This window comes from Callospermophilus lateralis, chromosome 17 (assembly GCF_048772815.1).
Source record: "Callospermophilus lateralis isolate mCalLat2 chromosome 17, mCalLat2.hap1, whole genome shotgun sequence".
Lineage (NCBI taxonomy): Eukaryota > Metazoa > Chordata > Mammalia > Rodentia > Sciuridae > Callospermophilus > Callospermophilus lateralis.
This window is the reverse complement of record NC_135321.1, coordinates 16,153,040-16,167,400: the sequence shown is the minus strand read 5'-3', so window position 1 is coordinate 16,167,400 and position 14,361 is coordinate 16,153,040. Positions and strand designations below refer to the sequence as shown.

Genomic DNA, 14,361 nt, shown 5'->3' with positions numbered 1-14,361 from the left:
AGGACTTCAGATATAGCTGCCCAATATCTGGTTAAAAGTGGGTGAAATCTAGGCAAGAAGGCAGTATACATGTCCCAACTTGACAGTGCTTTCATTCAGTTGAAAATCTTGCCCAAACTTTTTCATTATTATCTTGTACTTCAACTGTTTTGGTTTCCAGAAAAATTCAGCCCAATCAATGCCTGACTGTAGTCAAGGTTTTCTATTGATAAAATTTTATATTGATCAAAGTTTAAGACAAAACTTGTCTGTGAAAATATGACAGGTTAGCAAAAGCCATCCCCAGTGCTTTCTTCTCATGTGATATGACAATGACTAGATGTTTATGTCCTGCATTCTGGGCTTGGGGGTAATGGGGGGTTGAGAGGAGAAGGGATCCAGGGGTTCCCAATGATTTATTTATTCAAATGGCTACTGAGCACTTGAGCTGTGTCTATTCCTGACTGAGGTGAGCTGTAAGTATAAGATATATAACAGGTTTTTTTTTATATCAAATATATATTGAACTGATAATATTTTGGTTAAACACCTTTTATTATTATTTTTGTGCTGGGAATTGAACTTAGGACTTTGCATATGCTAAGCACTTGATTTACCACTGAGCTATCCCTAGCCCTTATACTTTATTATTAAAATTTATCTCATCCCTCTCTTTTCTCTTTCTAAAATGTGGCTATTAGAAAATTTAAAACTATATATGTGACTTTCATGTATTTGTATTGAACAGTGCTGGTCTGGATGTTTAAATAAATTTAGCAGTGTAATCTCTGGTGCATGGCAGTATTCATGTTTATTGATGTCATTGAGGCCCTCCTTAGGTTGGAAAAAAGTGTAATAACTGTTTTGGTGTCTCCTTATTGGAGAAACTCATCCTCCCCTGGTTGGGCTCTTTTTGTCTCCTGAATATTCCTAACTTGTTGCTCTCTATCACAGGGTACACACAGCCATGCTGGGTGGTGTGTGCTTCTGAATGGGAAGGAAGCAGTGTTTCCTGCTGGTTACTGTGTGTGTGTGTTAGATTCCTATGCATTAGATTGTATCCTGTAAGGTATACTTAATATCCCCCTTAAGAGTCAGAGGGAGGAAGTGACCAGCTGAATATTGCTCCGCTGGTGAACAATTGGCCCTAGATTTGAACCATGGTCAGGTTCTTCCCCTGATTCCAGCCCTTCCTACTGCTTGCCATGTAAAAGCTCCTTGAGCTGCTGATGTTCTGTACCTGTCACCCAGGGTGTCCTGGGTTACTCTTGTTGCCTAGATTGCATTTATCACATTTTAATTTGCATGTAGGTCATGGGGTGGGGGTCTTGTTAAAATGCTGATAGTGATTCAGTAGGACCCGGGTGGCCCCAAGCTTCTGCATTTCTAAGTGGCTTAATGTTGACACTGCTGGTCTGTGGACCACACTTTGAGTGGTGTCTCTTTTCCTTGGTCTTAGACATGCTGCTTCTCTGCTTCCAGAACCATCTGATTCTCTAATTCTTGCCGGACTCCACAAGGACTCACCTTCTGGCTTGGCATGTGATGGCATCAGTAAGTGCAAATGGGGCCAGAACTGATTTTTGGTCATAGATGTTCAGTTCTGGCGTGAACATTGACTTCTAAGTATTCAGGATCTGACTGGATCATTGGTTATTTCCTTGATACCAACTAAACGGAAGGTAATTTTAATGTTAACATTAGATCCAGGAGATGTGTGGTAGGGGTTCCTGTTATAACTCATTGTCGTGCAGACTGTCAGGCCCGCGGCATGTAAGAGTGACTGTGCCATGTGTGGTTGGTTCAGATATTTAGTGCCCAATGAGAGATGAAGACTCCATACTGGTAGCCCACCCCCTGTTGCTGCCAAAATGCCTGACAGGGAATTGAGGTGACTTGTGACTTTTCCTCAGGATGAAAGTCACAAAAGAACACCTCACAGAGGTCTGTTGGAAAGTGGCTAATGACACTGTTTCTCTAGCACATGATGAAGACAACCACCATTGAGTTCTTGGGCCCACCTCTCCTGGGGAGGTCACCATAGGGCCCTCGCCAAAGGCAAAGTTGAGTCTCAAGAAGGCGTTGATGTATTAAGTGCTTGAACTATAAGAGACTGGAAGAGTTTAGTGGGTTTCTTCCTGTGGGAAGGCACATTGAATAAATCAACTATGGCAATAAAATTATGTCTGTCACACGAGATTGTTTACCACCCCATCTCTGCAAAAGCCCACTGTTTCATAGAATTCTTAGCTGAGTTTTAGATCTTATTGAATATTTCAACACCAAGAGTTCTGTGAAATGAATCTGAGACATTGAATATGATTATTAGTTGTTAGCTAAACCCATTATCTCTCCCTATTGAGTGCAGAATCCTGTACCTGGCACTGTGGGAACCTCTGCTCAGGGCCAATGGTTGTGGCTAGAAGGGGAGTGTGATGGGGTTTGGAAGAACAGGGACAAGGTTGGGTGTTAGGACAGGCAAGACTTGGGGCCAGACTTGAAGAAAGGGAATGGAACTGTGGGTATCCATCAGATTTAGAGGTGAGTTTAGAAAGTAGCTGAGGTAGAAGTCAGAAGCTTGGCTGTCACATGCCAAGAGTGGGTGAAGTAGGAATCAAAGACTGGGACCAGATCTGTGGAGGACATCAGAAGGTGGAACGGGGATGGGTGGTCACAAGTACAACAAAATGGGCAAGACCAGGAGGGCACGTGGGTGCAGAACAGATGGATACTTGAAAGTACAAGACGGCGAGAATCAGGCTCTCTGAATGATGGATGGTGCTGGCAGGAAAGGCCATTGGATGACCTGGAATATGAGTAAATAGGTGAATGAGGGAGGCTAGTATGCGATGCCATACCCGGGATTACTGCAGAACTGAGTGGGAACCGACCTTACCTGGCAGCCCTCATGTGGGATGGTGATGGAGGCCATCTGGTGGCCCAGGTGGCAGGAGTGAGGCATGTGGGTCAGAAGCAGTGGCTCCTTGTAGGCTGGATTCCTGTGGGAGGCATTGAAAGACTAGATTGTTTGGAGTTTGCATGGCATGGAGGATATGGGGCGAAGACAGAGCCATCCTTTAACATAATGAAAAGGGAGCTCTTTAAAGGCCCTGCCACAGCAACTGCCAGGACCCAAGTCCAGGAACTTGGTTGGCCCCCATCTTGCACTAAGCTTACGCTTCGTTCTTCTCCAGGCCACATGTGCTCGGTTGTCCATTGTGCCCTGCCCTTGGTTGAACTGCATTTTCTTCTTTCCTGTGTATGTGGCCAAATGTGACTTCCCCAAAGCTCCTATATTTCCATGTCTGCATTTAAAATACTAGTGGATGTAATCTGTGTTCCTCAGTCCTACTTCCTCTTTTCAAGACCAGACATGGTGTCATTGGCAGTGCCTGGGAGGGCAGGGTCTTTGCTGACGGTCATTGTCAGTGAAGGTGGCCAGTGGGCTACTGAGACACCCAGTGCTCAACCACAGTAAAAATCATAAAAGTAAAATTGCTGCAACGTTGGCCTTCTCTCCTGTATAGTCAAAGTATTCCTTCCTCATTTCAAAATGCTGTGCCTTCTAGAGAGTGTGACCAGGGGAGCAGGATCTGCATCAACTGAATGAGTCAAGTCAGAAGTGTGCTACGTGTATTTATTAGGTAAATTTAATACGCTGGAGGCAAAAAGGCAGTGAAAGTGGGGGCTGCCTTTTCATGTAGAATATCGTTTGTTCATATATACAAATGGCATTGTTGGCCAACCGTTAGTCTTTTCAATGATAAGGATGAAGTTCCTGGGTTCATTACATTCTTCATCTGTTCCTGTAGCCTCCAGCGCAGAGTTGTTCCATGACTGTTCTGTTTTAGGGGTGCTTTGAGGCTTTGCCTTAATTTATCACTGTGTTGTCACAGTGGCAACTTAGCCATAAGTGAATTGAATTTGTGCACTTCATTTTCACACTTACCGACACAGTTACTGGATTCTAGGGCAGGGCTGGGAAGAATATGAGAAGAGGAAAGGGTTGGATTTCAGAGAAGGTTCTGAGAGATTTAAGTCTTGGTGGAATTGTAAAGAAGATGAAGGAGAGAGTATGACATAAAGGCAGGGACAGTCCAGAGAGAGAAATGAAGGGGACTGTCCACGGTTGCCATGAGAAGAAAATGTCTGCAGAGGCCCCTGAACCTCTCCCCTGGCTGGAGGGAAGTTTACTAGGAAATGATGAGCAACGAGTTGCCCAGAACATGAGCTGACGGGGGAACTTGGTCACCTTGGGAAAGGCAGCCAAGAAAACTGCGTCTGAGGAATTGAGGCTCAGAGAACCTAAGGAATTTGCCAAGGGTGGGTCAAGTTGGCATTCATAACTGTGTCTTTCAGGCCCTCAGCTACCTTCTGCCTCACTCTTCAGCGTAGGGGCCAGGGTGCATGAGCTCTTTCAAGTATAGAAAGTGAATCTGTTTTCTATTTGTATTTACTCAAAATCACAGAAACAGTGTTTGGCCTGTAGTATTTACTCCATAAATGCATAGCTTTTGCTGGTTGTCTGAGTAATGCACTGGACTGCGACACTGAGCTAGGAAGCTTGGCTGAGAGTCTAGAGGACTTGTTCATGCCTAGTGTTTAGGGTCTTTCATGGCACACAGGGATTTGTATTTGAGGTTTCTCTTAGGGGTGTGTGTGTGTGTGTGTGTGTGTGTGTGTGTGTGTATGTTTGAGGCCCCTTGGAGGTGTATGTAGTATTTGGCAAAATATGAGTCTGGTTTAGCTGGCCAGTGTTCATTTTGGGAAAGATTAAACATGTAGTTTAACAGTTGACATAACAGTAGCCTACTTAGGGGTTTTGATTTAGATGACTCAGAATTAAAAAAAAATTATTCCTCTGATCTGGAGCATTAAGATAGTGTTGACTCGGTTGGAATTTCAGATGTGGCTGTAATGTCTTTGGTTACACAGTGCTGTACTTGCAGGTCATCGAGGATAGGAAACATCTTTTCTGCATCTGTTTGGCTTCTTAGAAGACCTTGCTGAGCAGCCTGACTGCAAGGGGCACTTGAGGATGCTTTGTTACCCTCCATGAATGTTGGAAAATCTGAGGACAGCTGTCTTGGTTTTGCTTGTCGGGGAGCACCAGTGTGTGGCTTAATTTCTTCTGCACTTTCTTTGTGATAGCATCCTATCACTCACCTTGTTTAAAATAACTCACATTTGGTAAATACGGGTAAATACTGGGTACTGGAGTAAGAACCTACATGGATTGTTTCATTTAATCCTCACAGTCCCTCCAGGGGGTTGATCTTCTCATCTCTACATCTGTGGGAATAGAATCCTAAAGAAATTATGTGATTGACTTGAATTTTGTGACTTTTAAAGGGAAAAGCCAGGGCTCACCTCAGTTTGTCTTGCTCCACAGCTGAGGCTATGACCACTACAGTGTGCTGTGGTCTATAGGTGTCATTTTGCAGCTAATTGGTAGCAGGCTCAAATGTCTTTGAGGTTCAAAGCCAGCCAGTGTTTCTCCTGCCACCTTGTTCAAGCGGTGTTTCTTGCTTCCTGCCTGACCCCAGTGATAGTTGTGGCTGCTGAAGGGACAGCACGCTGCCTTCCCAGCCTGTCTTCCTTTTCCATACCTGCGTGTGCCTTCTTGTAGGTGCATGTGACTTTCACCAACCCAGATAGCCTGCTTCTGTCAGCTCTTACAGAGCCAGCCAGGCCAGGTTTTTAGTAATCATTTCTATGTCTGAAATCAAAGAAAAGTCTTTTTATTTTTTTTCTTGATTTGTTTAATTTGGTACTAGAGATTAAAACCAGGGGTACTCTATCACTGAGCTACATCCCCAGCCTATTTCTTATTTTGAGATAGAGTCTCGCTAAATTGACCTCGATGTTGTGATCCATTTTGAAGACTTGCACTGTAGGTACACAGTCAGCACCAGAAAGTTTTTTGAGACACCTTGAGAGAAAAGAAAATTATATGTGTATTTAACCTAGTGTTTCCTAGATTCCTAGACTATAAGGCCTCTTTTTCCGCCTTTTTTGGTGGAAAGGTGCATGTCTGGATGAATATTATTTTGCGCTGTTGGTTGTCTTTGATTAAATGAATGAAAGATGAGGGCGGGACTTGTGAGGATACTTAGCTCTGTCCCTTCCCCTCCTATTAATATAACAGTGATTGATGAAATGATGTAATTAGTTTTCTTTTTTCCTTTTTTTTTTTGTCTACTCTGGAAAAGAGCTTTTAAATGAGCTTATTTTTAAAATCAATGGTGGTAGGCATGCTGTGAACGGTAACTTCAGGGATGAACTCAAGTCATGTTTTTACAGATGAAAGTACTGTGATTCATAATTCAGAAAATGTTTGTAGTGAATTTGGTGTCTAGTGAGAACTGTTTCATGGCTGGCCAAGGTGTCCTTTGGGAATGTAGGAAGCATGGTGATAACTGTGCTGGGAGCTGCTCCCCCCACCTCGTCCCTCAGACTGGTGAGAGATGAGGGCCAGGGCTGGCTGGAGCAGTGGCTTGCTGCTGCCTGCATTCTGGCTTGGAAGACCCGGGGAAGTGAATTTGTCATGATTTCAGCAGGATTCGGTGTTGGTGGGAGGAGGTCATATAAGGAAAGTGTCTGTGCTTTCATGGGGCAGGATTTTTTCTTTTTTTTTTTTAAACTCTTTTTTTGGTACTATGGATTAAACCCAGGGTGCTTTACTGAAATACGTTCCCAGTACCCCCTTTTTTTCTTTTGAGACAGGGTCTCTCTAAATTGCTTAGGGCCTTATTAAGTTACTGAGGCTGGCCTCCAACTTGTGATTCTCCTGCTTCAGCCTCCTGAGTTGCTGGGATTATAGGTGTGTGCTGTGGACTAGGGTTTTTGAATCTCGGCACTATTGACTGTTGACATCCTTTTCTCTTTTTTGGTGATGCTGGGAACTGAAACTAAGGCCCTGTACATTCTAGGCAAGCACTCTTCCACTGTACTGTGTTCCCAGCCCTGGACTGTTGACATTGTTTATTGTGGGGAGCTGTCTTGTGCTGTGGGAGATGTTTAACTGCATCCTCAGCCTCTCCCCACTGCATGCTAGTAGCACGCCTCCGCCCCAAGTTATGACACCCGAATATCTCTGGCTTTTGTTAAATGTCGGGAACTGACTTCCCACCACCAGCCACTGACTTCAAACCTTGCAAAAAACAATACTTCCAAACTTTGGGAGGTGAAAATTCCAAAAGGAAGACCTCTGATGAGGGAAGCAGCCTGTACATGGTCAAGTCTTCACAGAAGTGCAGGTCCCTGCAGCTACTGGTTTTCTCTCTCTCCCTTTTTTTTTTTTTTTTTTTTCTTTTTGTACTGGATATTGAACCCAGGGGCGCTCTACCTCTGAGCTACATCCCCAGACCTTTTTGTTTTATATTTTGAGACAGGGTCTCACAAAGTTTCTGAGCCTGGCCTTGAACTTGGGATCCTTCACTGCTGGGATTATAGACTGCACCACCATGCCTGGTTTTCTTCCATGTTTTCTAATGCTGGGAGTTTCAAAATGTTTGCAAATATTTTTTATTTAGTACTTAAAATTAAAAAGAAAGAAAGAAAGAAAGAAAGAAAAAACAACTGAGGGAATGTGGCTGAGGGTTTGGAGCATTGCAGGGACAAAGGCTTGCTGTGCAGGGTTTAGGACCTTGGTGCAGAAATGTAAAGGCTTATTTATTTAGGTGACAAAGGAAAATTATTTTGAAGCTTTCTTTTTTGTATTCAAAACATCACTTGTAATCTAGGAAATCTATATTTTGTTTCAAACTGGAATTGTGGAGATGCTTCTTAAAAGCATGGTATTTACAAAACGCCAAAAGAAAGCTTCTGGTATCTAGATGACATCTTGGAGTTAAAAGAACGTAGTGGATCCATTGGGAAATAAAGTTTATACAACAGTTCCTTCCACAGATTGTCAGGGTTTATATTTTGACAGGTCTTAAATTTGTGGGAAATTTTAAACTTCTCCCTGCTTCCTTGTGTATAGATGGGAGATTTTGAAAATTCAAATGTATGTTTATGTGGGTGAAACTTGAATTTTTTTTCTTTAGTTTTAAGAGAATATAAATAGAAGTATGGAATAAAAGTTCAAAGTCTTGCTACACTCCCCACCCCTGCCCTCTGTCCCACTGCCCTTTCTAGATCAAGGGTCAAAATATCTCTGTGCAACCTTCTAAACCTTTCTAGGATTTTTTTTTTTTTTTTTTTTTGGTATTGGAGTTTGAACTTTACCATTTTACCACAGAGCTACATCCCCAGTCCTTTTTTTTTTTTTTTAAGTTGTAGATGGACAAATACCCTTATTTTGTTTATTTATTTTTATGTGGTGCTGAGGATCAAACCCAGGGCCCCGCACGTGCTAGGCGAGCACTGTACTGCTGAGCCACAACCTGAGCCTCCCCAGTCCTATTTATGCTTTATTTATTTATTTATTTGGGGGGTACTGGGGTGTGAGCTCAGGGACACTTGGCCCTGGGTATGTTCCATATGCCTATAATTCCAATGACTCATGAGGCTGAGGCAGGAAGATCACAAGTTCTGGGCTAGCCTGGATAACTTAGTGAGACTCTATCTCAAAATGAAAAATAAAAAGAGTTGGGGTTGTAACTTAGTGGGAGAGCATCCCTGGGTTCAAGCCTCAGTACCACAAAAACAGCAACAAAATAACTATACCCAAGCCAATGTGAGTGTACTTAACACTACTGTACTGTACACTTAACAAATGGTTAAGATGGAGCTGGAGGTGTAGCTCAGCTGAGAGTTTTCTTTCATTAGCCCATAGTTCAGCAGGTACGTGGGCGATCATTTCACTTTTTTGACTGCTTCAGTACCAGATATTTACAGGCAGGCATGGTCACCCAGGTAGCTTACCTGGTCCCCAGAGGCACTTAGGAGGTGAAATGAAGGAGCCCTTGAGGGAGAACACAGCCAAATAACTGTCTCTGATCGCTGGGTTAGTGGCTCATGCACAGTAATTCAGGGGCTCACAGAGACTGAGGCCCTCTTGGGCTGTTCCTGTTTCCATGCATGGGTTTGGCATTTAGTAAGTTTTCTGTGTATAAGTTTTTCCTGGAGACCCATCATTTTGAAATGCTAACCTTTGGGCAGTCTTGCCCTTTAAAATTCACATTTTGTTTTCTACAGAAAAACACCAGGCAGGTATTTTTGGAAGCTTCGTATATTCACTAAGTAGATATTCCACTGTTTAAGAACCTTCATCTCACGGCAGGTCAGCACCATTTTATTTTTGACTCTTGAGCAAGAAGATGACAAGGGGTCATGTGGGTTTGCTTAATGTGGATATTGTTTGGTACAGATTTAGTCCCAGGGTGGTGCAGCACCCTGCCACTCAGCTACCTCGGGTAGGCGAGCTGGTCTGCTGGGGAAGAGGTGAGAGAGCTGCGCAGTGGTGTCATTCAGATCTTGTCATCTCTCACCCTGCTCTACCAAGGCCGCAAACCAGAACAGGACCGGCCGCTGGGCTCACCGCAGTCTGTCACGGGGGGTTGCAGTATTGCTGGTTGTGGTTACGGGTCCTCTTCCCAGTCCTGGTGCCTCTCAGGAGTGGAGGCCTCCGGAGTCTGGGGGGAGCTGCTGTGGTTCCTGCCACTTCCTGAGGAAGCCCCACGGCCCTGGGGGTTGTGAAAGTGGCTTTTCCCCGGGAGGACCTGCTGGGCCAGCCCTGGGGAGTACAGGTCCCTGCAGATGGATTTTCTTCAGCGCAGGGGCTTGGTATTAAAGAGGCCCCCCTCCAACAATCTTCCGTTAGGTCAGTCCTTTGCCTTCATAAATTATTCCTTAACTGTTTCTATTCTAGTTCTCGAGACAGTTGAAAGAACAGAACTTTATGTCTTTCTCTAAAGGGTCTCTAGGATTATGCTCTGATATAAATGATGAAAATTTAATATTTTAATGGAATCGACTCAGTTGAATAGTAAAACAATCTTCATGGAGAATTTTACATAAGCAGAGTCAGGAGAAAATCCTTAGGTTGTTCATTAATAAGGAAATTGAGCATTTTGGAACCTGCATGAAATTTTAACAAATTTTACAATCAAAGTCAAGTTTTGAATCAGTTAACTCCATGTGAAAGTAAAGAATCACAGTGTACCCTATCATGGCTCAATTTCACATATATTCTAATTTTACAAACATGAAATCAAATATTTTCATTTTGAAATTTCTTTTTAAAAATAGAAATGCATGTGATTCATAATTTTCTTTTTTCCATCTGAAGCATATTGCTGCTCATATTCTCTGTTTCCCTGATTTTACAAGCATTTCATTTTATCTATTTTACTTTTTGGTACCGGGGATTGAACTTAGGGGTGCTTAACCACTAACCTATATTCCCAGTTCTTTTTTTTTCTTTGAGAGAGAGTGAGAGAGGGAGAGAAAGAAAAAGAATTTTAATATTTATTTTTTTAGTTATCGGCGGACACAACATCTTTGTTTGTATGTGGTGCTGAGGATCGAACCTGGGCCGCACGCACGCCAGGGGAGCGCGCTACCGCTTGAGCCACATCCCCAGCCCCCCCCAGTTCTTTTTTATTTTGAGGCAGGTCTTGAACCCAGGGATGCTCTCTAGAGTTGCTGGGATTACAGGCCTGCACATGCGTGCCCTGCTCCCAAGCATTTGAGGTGTGTTTGCTTCACAGTTAACACACAGGTGTTAAATGCTCTGGAGTTTGCTAGGCAGAGGTGACTAGCCCTCACCCTATTGGCTCCCTGTTGCTGCCCCAGGTATAGAAGGTGCTTGTTCAGGCTTACCTGCGCTCCACCAGCTCGTCCTCCTACAGCGAGTAACAGACAAGCTCATCTTTTTAAATAAAATATAGTTAATACTAAATCTATGCTACTCATGGTAACTTGTACATTCTATTTAAAAGGACATTTTTCCAGAAGTGGAGCAGGTGCTTAAGAAATATAAACTTTTGAGTAAATTAAGTACCCTCCTTACTCTCCTGTTACGATCTGAGCTTATCCAAACATTTGCTTTGCTTTCATGGGGAGGGCAGTTAACTGCCTATGGCTGCGGGTTGTTCCTGGCTCTTTTTTGCTGACAGGGTAGTTATTATCTCCTTAATGACTTCTAGTCTTTTTTCTAACCTTCAACTGTAGGTATCTACTCAGCAAAATTTCCTGGTTCCAATATGCCCTATTAAAGGAATACTTTTTTCTTTTCTTCTCCCCTAGCCATTTTTTGGGGGCCCTGGAGATTGAGCTGAGGCCCTTTACTACAGAGCCACATCCCCAGCCCTTTTTTATTTTTTATTTTGAGACAGGGTCTCAGTAAGGTGCTTAGGGCTTTGTTAAGTTGGTGAGGCTGCCCTGGAACTTGCGATCCTCCTGTCTCAGTCTTCTGAGTTGCTGTGTAACTGGGATTACAGGCATGTGCACCACGCCTGGCTCCCCAACCCATTTTTTGTTTGTGTTTTTGTTATTGAGAAATTCACTTTGGAAGGAAGAGCAAATGAACTACTTACCAGGTGCTGCCTGTGTTCTCACCAGCTGCTGTGAACCAGTGGGTGTCTCTTCTTCTTAAGGTTGTACTATTCCCTTTTTCTCCCTTCTTTGTTTGCCTCTTCCCTCCTTTCTCTCTCCGCTCTTCTACCTCCTGCCTCTCCAGCTCTCCCAGTAGGTAAATGGCTCCCCTCCTGGGACCCTGTACTTATGGACATTTAAAAAGCAGTAGATAAAATGGATCAGGCTTTGTAAGTGGGGTTAAAAAGATTTCTTATACTTGGCTTTGGTTTGTGTTTTTGTATGTTATAAATTTAAAATAGAAATTTATTGATGATGAGTTTGACTAAAGGTGTCTTAGAAAGTTGGCCATCTCTTTCTCTTTTTCTTTTGTTTTTTGGTACCAGGGATTGAACTCGGGAGCACTTAACCACCAAGCCACATTCCCAGCTCTTTTCATTTTTTATTTAGAGACTAAATTGTTTGGGCCTTGCTAAGTTGCAGAGATAGGCCTTGAATTTGGGATCTTCCTGCCTTAGCTTCCCAAGTTGCTGGGATTACAGGGGTGTGCAACCATGCCTGACTTTCTCTTTTTGATTCAGGGAATGGAACCAGGGCCTTGTGCATGCTAGTCATGTTCTCTGTCACTGAGCTACATGCCTGCAAAAATTGGCTGTCTGCTCCTGCGCAGCCTTCCTTGGGATGGACTGTGCCCTTTTCATCTGGTATGATGTTAAGGGCCTCTGTTGTCTAGTTTGCCCTCTGTACAGGGTAGTTATTATCTCCTTAATGACTTCTAGTCTTTAAGACTAGAACTTCTGAGTTGTGTTCTTCTTGAGTTGGGGGAAGTAGTTTTTTGTGTGTCCTAGAAGATTTCCTTTAGGCTAAGATGCTTTAGGAAAGTGAAAGTGCTGATGTGCCAGGTACCACTTGCCTACAGCAGGCCTGGTTAACCCAGAAATCAGGAGTACACACCTTTTTTTCTTTTTTAAATATTTTTTAGTTGTAGATGGACAGAGTACCTTTATTTATTTATGTTTATGTGGTGCTGAGGATCGAACCCAGTGCCTTACAGGTGCGAGGAAGTGCTCTACCACTGAGCTACATCCCCAGCCCCAAGGAGTACACATCTTGATGGATGGAATGACCAGGTGTTCTTTGAGACATGTTGAACTTAAAGGCTATGATTTATTTAAAAAAAAAAAAATTAAAAAAAAAATTTTTTTTTGTGTGTGTATGCTAGTGATAGGACCCAGGGCCTTGTGCATGCTAGGCAAGCACTTCTAACCCCAGCCCTAACTCTTCTGAGTTAAGAGCATGAGTAAATTATTTTATTTTATTTTTTATTTGTTTTAGTTTTGAAGATTGAACCCAGGGGTGCTCTACCACTGAGTTATATTCCCAACCCTTTTTATTTTTTATTTTGAGACAGGGTCTTACTAAGTTGCTGAGGTTGACCTTGAACGTGCAATCCTCCTGCGTCAGCCTCCCAGTTGCTGGGATTATAGGTGTCAGCCAACGCTCCTGGCACGAGTAAATTATTTTAATATATGTTTCCCTCATCTTTAATTTTACCATGTGAGTTTAAAATATCTCTTTAGGATTTTAAAGCAAATGAGTGAAACTTGACACTGTCTTACATATTATTATTATTAGTAGTAATAGTATTTTATTTCTCAAAGATTAGTGAAGAAAGATCTTTTGAGGTTCCTTGCTTTGGATTTGAACTCTCTTTAAAAAATACCATAATCTAAATTTAAAAGGATACTCTTAAACGACTTTGTGTTTCATGTTGGCTTAGAAACATGCCTGTGATATGATGGAAACATGCATAGACATGGAATGATGTCTGTTATATATTGTTGAATAGAAGAGGCTATTATGTGGAAGTGGTGTATGTATGTGTATTTGTGCTTATGAATGTGTTTGAAGTCTCTGTTCCAAATGTTATCAGAGTTGCACTCTGGTGGGTTGGTCTCCCAGAGGCTTTTGCCTTCTGTTTGTACCTCTGGGTTTTAGAGTGGTGGAGCAGGTACTGCTCTGATAATACAGTCCAGCAGTGAAAGAGGTACATTTGAATAGATGGCAGCCTGTGAGCTAAATACATGAGGGATTGAACCCAGGTCCTCATGCATGCTAGGTAGGCAAGCCCTCCACCACTGAGCTTTATCTCACCCTTAAATACAACTCTTTGCAAAGATACTACTTGGGCATTCAAGTTGGAGTGGTTCTAGTGAAGAAGCAGTGTTTTTGGCTGGAAGGTCCCTGGATGGAATGGTGTGGAAGGCACAGGATGGGCCTGCCATCACTGCAGGTGATGCTGCTGGCAGGTGACATGAGGCTCTTGACTAGTTTCTGTAGTGCTCTGTGTATGTAGAGTCTTAAGGAATATGCTCATCAATTAACTGAAAGCAAGTTATTCTAGATTATCAACTCAGTTCTTTCTGATTTGTAGTTCAAAGGAAAAAGAAGAATATTTAGAAGTTTCTGTGAATTGCTTTAGACATCAATGACAGTTTCCCTATTATTAAGTTAATAGTTGGCTTTTAGAAATAAGATAATTGGGAAGCTGCATAAATTTTTGGGCCCAAGCAGTTAGTATGCAGTGTGTTGGTCCTGCTTGGAGATCTCGCTCTACCTGTGAATGGTTGGCTTGAATTTTATCTGCAAAGGGTTTTCCTTATGTTTCCCATGGTATAAGCCACAGAGAGCCATGATGGATGTGGGGAGAATGACCATGTATTTACCTAAGCTGTAGATCTCCTGGGTGGTTCCTGAGTTTCCAATAGTTCAAAAAGCTAAAAAAAAAAAAAAAAAAAATGTTCAGTGTATTTACTGTGGCTTTTTCCTGTCTCATATTTTTCACCTTTGATAGTAAGAAGAAGCATTTTTCTTCTGGTTCTAGACTCACCACTGAGA

General features: G+C 42.7%; 1 protein-coding gene across 16 annotated transcripts in view; it reads left to right on the top strand.

The window, feature by feature from the left end:
• Znf532 (zinc finger protein 532) overlaps positions 1-14,361 on the top strand; it is a 106,487-nt gene that overhangs the window by 11,004 nt on the left and 81,122 nt on the right. The window contains exon 4 of one of the 16 annotated variants that reach the window (XM_076837306.2): positions 1,462-1,533. The exons of 14 other annotated variants lie outside the window; for them this stretch is intronic. The gene's annotated coding sequence lies outside the window, so the exon portion shown is untranslated. Of the gene's footprint in view, positions 1-1,438; positions 1,534-14,361 lie in introns of all 16 variants that reach the window. One more of the 16 variants, XM_076837304.2, reaches the window with a different exon arrangement.